A 10000-nucleotide genomic window follows, 5' to 3' on the forward strand; every position below is an offset into this window, starting at 1 on the left:
CAAAGTGGAGTAAACCAGGGGTTTTTGTTGGTGCCTTTGAGTCAGTGCTGACTCCTGGCAACTGCTTGGACTAGTCCTTGCAGTTTTCTTGGCAAAGTTTTTCAGAAGTGGTTTGCCATTGCATCCTTCCTAGGGCTGAAAGAGAATGACTGGCCCAAGGTCACCTAGCTGGTTTTGTGCCTAAGGCAGGACTAGAACTCATAGTCTCCTGGTTTTTAGCCCAGTACGTTAACCACTACACCAAACTGGCTCTTCCTAGCAGTTTGTTTAGCCATGCCTAATAATTTACTGGATTCACCCAGCTTGCTGAGGCCTAGGAGTCGTGAATCTTTTCAAGTGGGGGGAATTTCAATTTATACAGTGTTGCAAATATAAATAAATTCAAAGATCAGCTAAGAATTAATTTAATTTAACATAATTTTTCTTTTACAATGTGGAGGTCAGAGGACACCACCTCAGATCTCGCACATCATATTTTTCTTCCCTGTACTAATCCATAACTCATAGTTTGCAACAACTATGACTTAGCATAATGTAAACCAAAACACAGCAATCCATGTGATAGCTTAACAGTTATTTATTTAATCAATGTATTGGCCACCTCAATCACCAAAGCAACCCTAGGCAGCACATAAAAAAGCAAAGACTGAAAACAGAAGTGCAATAATACAAAGCAGAAACATATCAGGCCGCTTCAGGGAACCACAATACATAAAACAGCAACCAAGTGGATTACCAAGCCATTCTGCCCCAGGGTTGCTGAAAAAGCCAGGTCTACAGCTGTCAGCAGAGGTGGGATTATTCAGATTTCAGAGGGCATGCTCTTTCATAGGGCAAGCATGGCCGCAGAAAAGGCAGAGAATGTAATATATGAGTCTGATCTATGTGTGGTACCTAAATTAAACGTGGGGAGAATAAATCAGAGCATGTGAGATGAAGCAGAGGATACACAAGCACAGGTTTGTTTGCAAAATTTCGCTCAATAGCTTGGTACTAGATTTGTACATTTGCTGTTTCTCTAATTTAATTTGTTGCCTGCAGTATTTCCCCCATCATAATGTTATATAATTCCCTACTTTGCCTTACTCTAATCATATCTTTCCTTAGCATCTTGCCCAGCCTTAAGCAAATTATTCCCAGAATCTCTTGTATACAGTATACACATATCTCCCCAAGTGCCTAATTTACAAGCCATTCCAAGAATACAGGCTAAACACAAGAAAAATCTACAAATAAATAAAAAAGGGTAAACTCACTAAATTATTCATTACAAATTGGACATGCTCAGATCTATTAAAACGTTACTCAATTGTATTATTGCTGACGCAGAATCCATTTCATTTCCTCAGTACAAAGGGTTTATTTGTACTATTAATAAAAAAATTGCCACAGGGATTTCTGCTACAGCAATATATATATTTTCTTTCCCAAACACATTCAGAAAAACCCACTTGGTATAGACAATATTTCCAAGGAGAAATATTTTAGTTGCCTATAACCTGAAGTAGCTTGTAAGCTTCTTAATAAAAAGAATTTGTTTAAAAATTGACGGATTCATTAAGCAAAGTGTATTTGTGTAAAGACAAGGTGATACTGAAAACTATAAGGAAAGAAATAACAATATTGTTTTATTTTTCTAATACAGGGAATGGTAGACATCAAGACTGCGCACACAGCAAATCTTAGAAAATGGAACTCCAATTGAAAACGTAGCTTCAGAAGAAAATCACATAGGTAAAATTCCTAATTTCATCTGAAATCTGTGTGTGTGTGTGTGTGTGTGCGTGTCCACACGCCTTAATCAGATTCACACATTTATTTTCTGAGTATGATTAACATTGCATGTAGGAGAAACAAAGAGAAGTGCAAAGAGAATAGGAAGGATGACCACCTGCATCAGGAAGTCTTCTCCTGCAGATGCAATTTAGAATTCTAGAAAATCAAGTTTCTAAACCCCTCTTCACTTATTCAAAGTAATATATCTGTGCAATAACAAAGAACATATATGCACTTCATTGCTGACAACTATAGGATGCTATAATGCAAACAAAAAAGGAACATAAATCAATCATGCAAGAATCAATAGACATATATTATAATCAGACATCAATACTTTCCCACTAGCTAAGAATAAATACATTTAAATTCTTTCCTGTTTGTACAAGTGATATAACAATTGAAACTTAAAGGTAATTTTTAAAATATTAAGGGTTAGATTTAGACCCATACAACAAGCCAGTAAATGTTAGTTATAAGTGAGCTCCAATTCATTTAAACAGTCATATTCTCAGTTTAATGTGCATAGGATTGTGGCCTTTATTATACTTAAAGTAGACCTAAATCCCCCTGATTTCGATGAGTCTACTCTAACTCCAGATCTAATACAAACCTACTTAGAACATGGGCTTCTTGGAATAGATCCCTAAATGAGTATGAAAAAAAGATGATAAAGAAAACAGGGGTGCTACTTGGATCAAATTTACTTTTTTTGCCAAGGCAAATATTACACCTATATCAGTAGATATAGGTGGGTGATTTGCACTTCCTCTAGTGCTCCAAGATCACATCAGTGAAATTTGACACCCAAATGGCCAGGGTTTTTTTTAATGTATTTTAAAAGATGTCTTTGGCAAATTAAGGGTGGGAATGAAAGCCGGTGCTCCCAGGGAGACAAATTGCATCCTTTTCACAGTTAAAACGCACAATGTGTGTTTAGCTGTTTTTCACATGGGGGGGGGGGTGTTAAAAGTGGGAATAGAAGAGGTTTGCCTTACAAAGGCATTTCATTTCCCTTTCCAGTCTTAAAATCTCTCCTAGAAGGCTGGAAGATTGCTCCAACCTTTGCTGTCAACCCGACGGGATGTTTAGGACGCTGGTCTACAGCCCTTCAGCCCTCAAATATTGTTCACTCCTGGAATAAACAGCCAGTCACCTATGTGAAGAAGCATGACTACTCTAAAATAAACACCGGTTAGGAAGAGAATATAAAGAATTGATAAGAAATATATACCTTGTTCAGTAATAGTCTGTATCTCCAATGACTGACTGAAAAAATTATAATGACTCATACTCCTGCCTATAACTGATATATTTTGTGGTGTCTATACAACACAGTCAGGTAAATTGAGCAGATGTATTCTCACAACACACTAAGTTGGATTAGTTTTAATACTGACACTTTTTCCCCCCCCTGGCTTAGTCTGTTATGCAAACCCAGCTTGTCTGGTTAGTTTCCTTTTGAGGAAAGAATTAACAAAGAAGGTGAATTCAGTAACTAGGTTAAGCATTCTGGGTAAATGCAGCCCTTTTAGTAATAAAGCTGTGACTTATTTTCTTAAAGAGTGGTTTTAGTACATAAGTGAAAATAGAGCTCTGCCTGCTTCTATTCATTTTATACCTAGACTCCGTCTCTAGTTGTTGCATTTTATGATGGCACAAGTGACTACCATTTTTTAGGACACAGGCAAATGTATCCGATTTGCATTCAAGAAGCAGGGTAAGCCTCTAATACAGAGGATACCTAGACTTTTCAAGATTAAACTTTGTAAAATGGGAAACGAGAAGCAACATTATGTGTAACTGTACATTATTCTGTATAAATATTTATGTAGCTTGCATAACATATTGGTTTAAAGTAGCCAAATTCCTCCTCGTAATTAAGCAATTTAGAAGACAGACTTTTTTTCCTCCATTAAGTCAGATCCAACTCTCCTGTAAAAAAAAAATGAAATGGTAACATAAGCCAATTGAAAATAAACCTCTTAGGAATTTGAATATAATCAAGTCTCCAGCGTCCAATGTCAATTTCAATCTATTGCAATACATCTGATCCTATTTTCTTAAGCACTGGAATTGACACAACTGGAATATCAGGTTTCATGAACTGGCTACTCACCTTATGCCACCAGCACTTTCAGCTGCATAAGAAACACCAGAGACTCCCTAAGAAAACTGAACTGCATAGGTAATCTCCATAACAACACCATTTTAGCCACTATTGATGTTGAGACATCATATTCCAACATTCCTCACAAGTGTGGACTTCAAGTCATCAAAAACATAATAACTGATATCAAAACAGCATGTCTTACCACCTGACTGTGTGATTTTCTACTCACCCATAACTACTTCACCTTTGGCAATAACATGTACCTGTAAATCAGTGACACAACCATGGGCACACACATAGTTCCTCAATATGCCAACATCTTCATGACTGACCTAGAACAACACTTTCTTATTTCTCACCCCCAAAAGCCCCTCCTTTACCTGAGATTCACTGATGATATGTTCCTCAACTTGGACCCATAAAATTCCATCAGGAGTTCAATTTCCACCCTACCATCAACATCAGCCTAGAGCTATCTACAGAACAAGATTTTCTGACTTGCAAGATTGATGTTAGCTCTTCAGGTGTTAGTTGGAAAGTATTTGTCCCTTGTTTTCCTTTTACTCTCTGGAAGATTAGGGAGGGTCCCTTCTGAAACATAACCCTTCTCTTTCTGTGGACTGAGATATCTTTTACATAACAGTCTGTGATTCTCCCATCTGTTTCTCAAGATCATTCCCATATACCATTACATAAGCTACAGCCCATACTGGACAATGAAACTGTATTTTCTAAGGCACTGGGTGACAGGCCCATATTTGGAAATAGAGAACCACCCAACCTGAAGCAGATTTTCACAAGCCACATGAAACAATAGGGTAATGATGCCAACATGGCAACTGGACCCCCCACTAGCTGTCTACTTTTCTTTCACATCTACAACAACCACACCATCACAGGCCCCATCAAGTACACACACAAGATTAAAGGCATCTTCACATGCTGTTCTTCCAATATGATATATGCCATCATCTGTCAGTCATACCCCTGTAGATCCTACATGGGACAAATAGGACAAACTTTGTGCAAAAGAATTAATGGACACAGGTTTGACATCAGGACTCAATACAAAGTAATATCAGAGCATTTCAACCTTGCAGGACACTCCACAGAAAACCTCAAAGTGACTGTGTTGGAAAAGCAGGACTTTAACAGCATATCCAGTGACAAACTGTTGAACTCACAGACTTCAACACATTTCAGGCAACCTTAGAAGGTCTCAGTAAACATAGGTTTTTAACACATTATAATACCTAATTGACAAGGTACTGTATTTGTAATCTGTCTCAACATGTAACCTGCATAACCAACCCATCTTCCCCTCCCTTTCCCCCTCACCTTTCCCTCCCACAGGACCAGCAATTCTGAATTCTTGATTCTGTGGAGAATTTAGCTCAGCCTTCCCCAAATAGGGCACCAGTGCTGAGAATTCTAGAGCAGAACATTTGGACACCACCCAGGTGAGGAAGGTAATCACAGTTGTCTTCAGCTAAACACAGTAACATCTTCATTGCAAATCTTTCCGAGTAGCACAAGATCAGGAATGAAAAGGATGAGGACAGAGCACATCTCCCCATTCTCTCACCCTGGTTCAAACTTGGCAGATGATACCCAGCTAGATAAAAATCTTCATTGCACACTAGCATAAACCTACTGCTTTCTGTCAACATGAGAGTGCCATTTCCCCTGATACACATTGTGGCTTAAAACGGGGGTTTCTTTTCCCCATATTTCCCATGGCTTAATAGACACCTTCCCTTGCACTTCTCCCACTTGGTGCTATGTGGAAAATGCTACATTTCTCAGATTGGGAAACTCTAATTTCAACTTATCTCCCACACCCTGTTCTTCACAGAATGGTTGAAGTGGACAAGTTGTTATGACAGAAAATATGTTATTAGTGAAGCTACTATGACAAAGAACTGGGTCCTTATGATTCAGAACACATTGGCACTGGAGAAAAGCAGTTGCAACGAAGGTAGTAACGGACTATTCATTAGCAATTTATTTTGACTCATCGTTCAGTGCAAATACCTTTTCCATTTTACCAGTATTAGGCCCTCTCTTTTTTTCCTTCCTCAGCCTGATCCATTTGTTATGTTTTTACAGGGCTATTTCTCTCTCTCTCTCTCTCTCTCTTTCACTCTTTTGCCAGACAATTCAGTATTTCTCTCTTATTCATTAAAAGGAATATATATACAGTGGTACCTCGGGTTATGAACACCTCTGTTAACGAACTTTTCGGGTTACAACCAGCTCCGGCCGCAAAAATTTACCTCGGTTTGCAAACTCTGCCTCGGGTTACGAACTGGATCCGCGGCCATTTTCCCTGCTGCCACGCGGTCGCGGCTTCCTGTGGGCGAGATCGCGGTAGCAAGGAGACGTTCGGTGAGGCTTGTGGTGTGTTTTGTGGCGTTTTGGAAGGTTTTTGGTGTGCTTGTCAGCATGGCTCCAAAGAAAATGCAGAGCAGGCTTGGCAAGAATAATTTGCTTCGGGTTGCGACCAATTCGGGTTGCGACCAGAGTCATGGAATGGATTAAGTTCGTAACCCGAGGTACCACTGTATGTATGTATGTATGTATGTGTATATATATGTGTATATGTATATGTGTGTATATATATATATATATATATATATATATATATATTCCTTTAATATATATATATTCAGCATAAATTTTAGTCATAGGCAAGAACCATGCTGAATTAATAATAGTGTTTGCAACTGGAAGCTCTTTCATTGGGACATCTCTGTGTAGGGTTGCAGGGAGGAAAGTGGCTTGACAAAGACATGGAATAATTGAAGATATTTCTTTTCTCATGCTGATCTCAGTCATGAACATTTCCCCTCATTAATTTCAGATGTATAATACTGGCTATTCCCCCTCCAGTTCTTGTCTCCCCCAACTTTTCCTTCTCTCCCCCTTGCCTTTTTCTGGTTTCTTTGTTTCTTTATTTAGCTTTTCAGTTCAACATTATAATTAATTGTGAACCAGACAGGCTACCCAATGAAACACAGTAGGGCTGACTTTGGATTAGCTCAGAACCATTGCACTGATGAACAACTTGCAGATCTTTGCTGCCCTGTGGTTTTGTCTTTAAATCTCAAGGAAGGACTGAAGGTTTCCATCGTTACTTTATCCTCCCCAAAGCCCCATAAGGTAGGTTAAAATAAGAGATAGTACCAGCTGCAAGGCACACAGGAAACTGAATAGATTGGAAGGGAAGATGTTTATTATCCTAATTCAATAGTAGAAGGGGGAAATTAGTTCTGTGTTGAATTAGTTTTACTCCTCCACAACATGCCATGCCCTGATCATTTACATATTTGACTGACTTCTCAATGAACTTGGTCCAGTCAGGTTCATGTCTCCCATACAGCAGCTGTATACGTGTAGAACCCTTTCATGTACAAGCTGGATACATCTGTAGCAAGGGTGGTGACCTTGACACGTGTCAGCAACAAGGAAGGAGTTAATCCATATGGCCTCACTATGTCTGTATCTCACATGTTCTTTCAGGGCTCTGCCATTATCTTACACTGATACCAACCCGGTGTTGGAGTTCAATGCCCATAATCCCCAGACACATCCAGAGGACACTGGATTAGCAATGGCTGCTCTGTGTCCCTCCATTCACCATATGGTCCCTGATGGACTTTTTGTGTAAAAAATGGGGAAAAAATGAACTTGTGATTTATGGTTTTGATGATTAGACAGGATAGATTATAGAAAGAAGAGAGTCATGATGTAACTTTAGAGAGAGAGGTTAAAATATATTTGTACTTATAACTGCTGTGAAGAATATCAGGAGCCACTTCTTTATAACTTTATATCTTTCTTTATATCTTTCTTTTTTTTTTCAACTTTCTTCTACTTTTTTCTTATTGCACTTTTAGCTTTTCCTGTTATTTTTCTCTTTCCTTTTCCTTTTCTCTGTTTCTATTTTAGTTTATTTCTTATTATTGCTCTTAAAACCTTTGTATCTGTATCTATATCAATCACATGGTCTTCAGAATGGTAGTCTGAAATAGCCCTAACCCTGGTTTGTGGCCCCTAGAGCTCTATCAGAATGCCATGCTGTAAAAATAAAAGCAATAAAATTTGGAAGAAAAATAATAAGCAGTAAATGAGAACATTAAGGATCCAATAGACTTATACTTGTCTTACTTTAAAAAATTATCTTGTTCTTATTACAGCCTTGAAAACACTGAGAGGCAATGTGATGTGGTGGTTAATGGGTTGGACTAGAACCAGGATGACTCAGATCCATCCTCAGCTACAGAGGCTCATTTTGGGTCAATCACCCTCTCAAGTCAACCTACGCCACAGGATTGTTGTTGTGGGGAAAAAGATGAAGAAGGAGTCTTATACTCCTGAATGGATGTAAATCTAATAAACAAATAAACTCACTCCCCAAAATGTGCCTAAAAATCACTCCTGCCTCTTCCTATGATGTCACCAGCTTTCCAAGTATATCATGCACAGCACTCTAGAGGGCTGAGAGAATGATCCTTGGACAATTGTCCAGCTCTGGCTTAGGTGGATAATCTGGTAACCGCAATAACAACAAAATGATGAGATATGTGTTGTGAGGTTGTGATGCAAACTCTTCTCTTTCATGCTTGTGTCCCAACATTAGATGCAAGTACCTAAGTCATGAAATCACAACGCACGTTTTGTAAGTAGCTTCCTTTCCCCTCCCCCTGTCAACACCAGTGGATGTACCTGGATAGAGATAGTTTTGCAACAATAATTGATACTCTGGTAACAACCTTAGGGTGTCTACCTAATGGCAAAGATACCATTAGGGTTACTTCTGTTTTATATTGTAATTTTGTGTTATTTTGCACTGTCAGCCTTGCGAGGTAGTCCAGACAAGAAGCACTCTCAGAGGTACTAGTTCTAACTTTATTGTAAGATTACATTAACAGAATCTGGCAAAGTGCATCTCTCTCCCCTCACCTTTACAGCCCAAGAAACTAGGGAGGGACTCTTCTGAGATATTTGCCATGCCCACATTCCTTCTGCAGACTCAGCTGCCATTTGTCCGACTGTTGTTTAGTCTGCGGCTCTTCCTCCTGTCTCCCAAGGTCATTCCCACATCCCATTACATGCACATATATCACTCGGAACTGAAGTCCATGAGTGGTCTTACAAGAAATTAATAAAATAAAAAGGGCAAATAAACACACTAAAGCTGCAATCTTGTACACCAGAGACGTGCAGCTTCTAACCCACAGACATGCCGCAGGGTCATTTTTGCAAACCCCAGAGCCTAGAAAATTGCTGAGAAATTGTTGACATTACAGTTTTTCTTGGTGAAGAGAGGTGAAAATAGGCTCAATCGTTTTGTTAAGGGCTTAATACATCTATTTTTCCACTTTATTCCTCCCCCTCCCCCCCCCCAACACACATACACTCACAAAGCCAAGGAGAAAAAAGGAAGCCCCAGATATTTGAGAACAAGATCCATTTAATCAATGGAACTTACTTCTAAGCAAAAATACCTAGAATTCAATATAAAGGTCTAGTCCCTCTCCTGTAACGTACCTCTAAATCTATTAGTCAAACCTGCATGGAAACATTTTTTTTTTCCTACTCCCTATCCATTTTAGAAGAAATGCATAGTGTAGTACGTTACTGGAATACTTAACAATGATAAGCCAAAAGAGGTTTTTCTTTCTTGTCTAAAGATTCTCAAGTGTATTATACTGAAAGATTAAATCTCATCCCAGAAGAATAGAATGGCTAGAATTTTTATTGCCAGCACAGCTAATCAAAACCCCCATTCACAATCAGCATTTATTGTACTCCATTTAATCACAAACTTGCTGGTCTAGTTATTTTTAGTCCAGAGGTGAAAGCTTTTTGTATCTTGTCCATAACAAAAGAGAACAGTATTTTTTGACCAAGAAGAAACCTACCCATTTTAATTCTTTGGGAATATTTTATAAGCTAGGCATAGTAAGTGGAATTTGATTTTATTAAGTTACAGTCTGCCAGCATATACCGGTGTTTAAAAATACTGAATGTGGAACATGGATCCATTTTTTCTTTTGCTTCATATGAACATATAGACATGCACGTATATACAGGGACTTAAGTGTA

At 38.6% G+C, this 10000-nt stretch overlaps 1 long non-coding RNA gene across 1 annotated transcript; it reads left to right on the forward strand.

Annotated features, from left to right (window-relative positions):
• The first annotated feature begins 983 nt into the window (after positions 1 to 983).
• LOC148214152 (uncharacterized) lies at positions 984 to 6033 on the forward strand. The gene is made up of 3 exons (XR_015798558.1): positions 984 to 1734; positions 5243 to 5349; positions 5745 to 6033. It is a non-coding gene; the product is annotated as an uncharacterized LOC148214152 (long non-coding RNA).
• The last annotated feature ends 3967 nt before the right edge of the window (positions 6034 to 10000 follow it).

This window comes from Python bivittatus, unplaced genomic scaffold (assembly GCF_059951505.1).
Source record: "Python bivittatus isolate LINGU-HERP-01145 unplaced genomic scaffold, Pbiv_v1 ctg000700_np1212, whole genome shotgun sequence".
NCBI lineage: Eukaryota > Metazoa > Chordata > Lepidosauria > Squamata > Pythonidae > Python > Python bivittatus.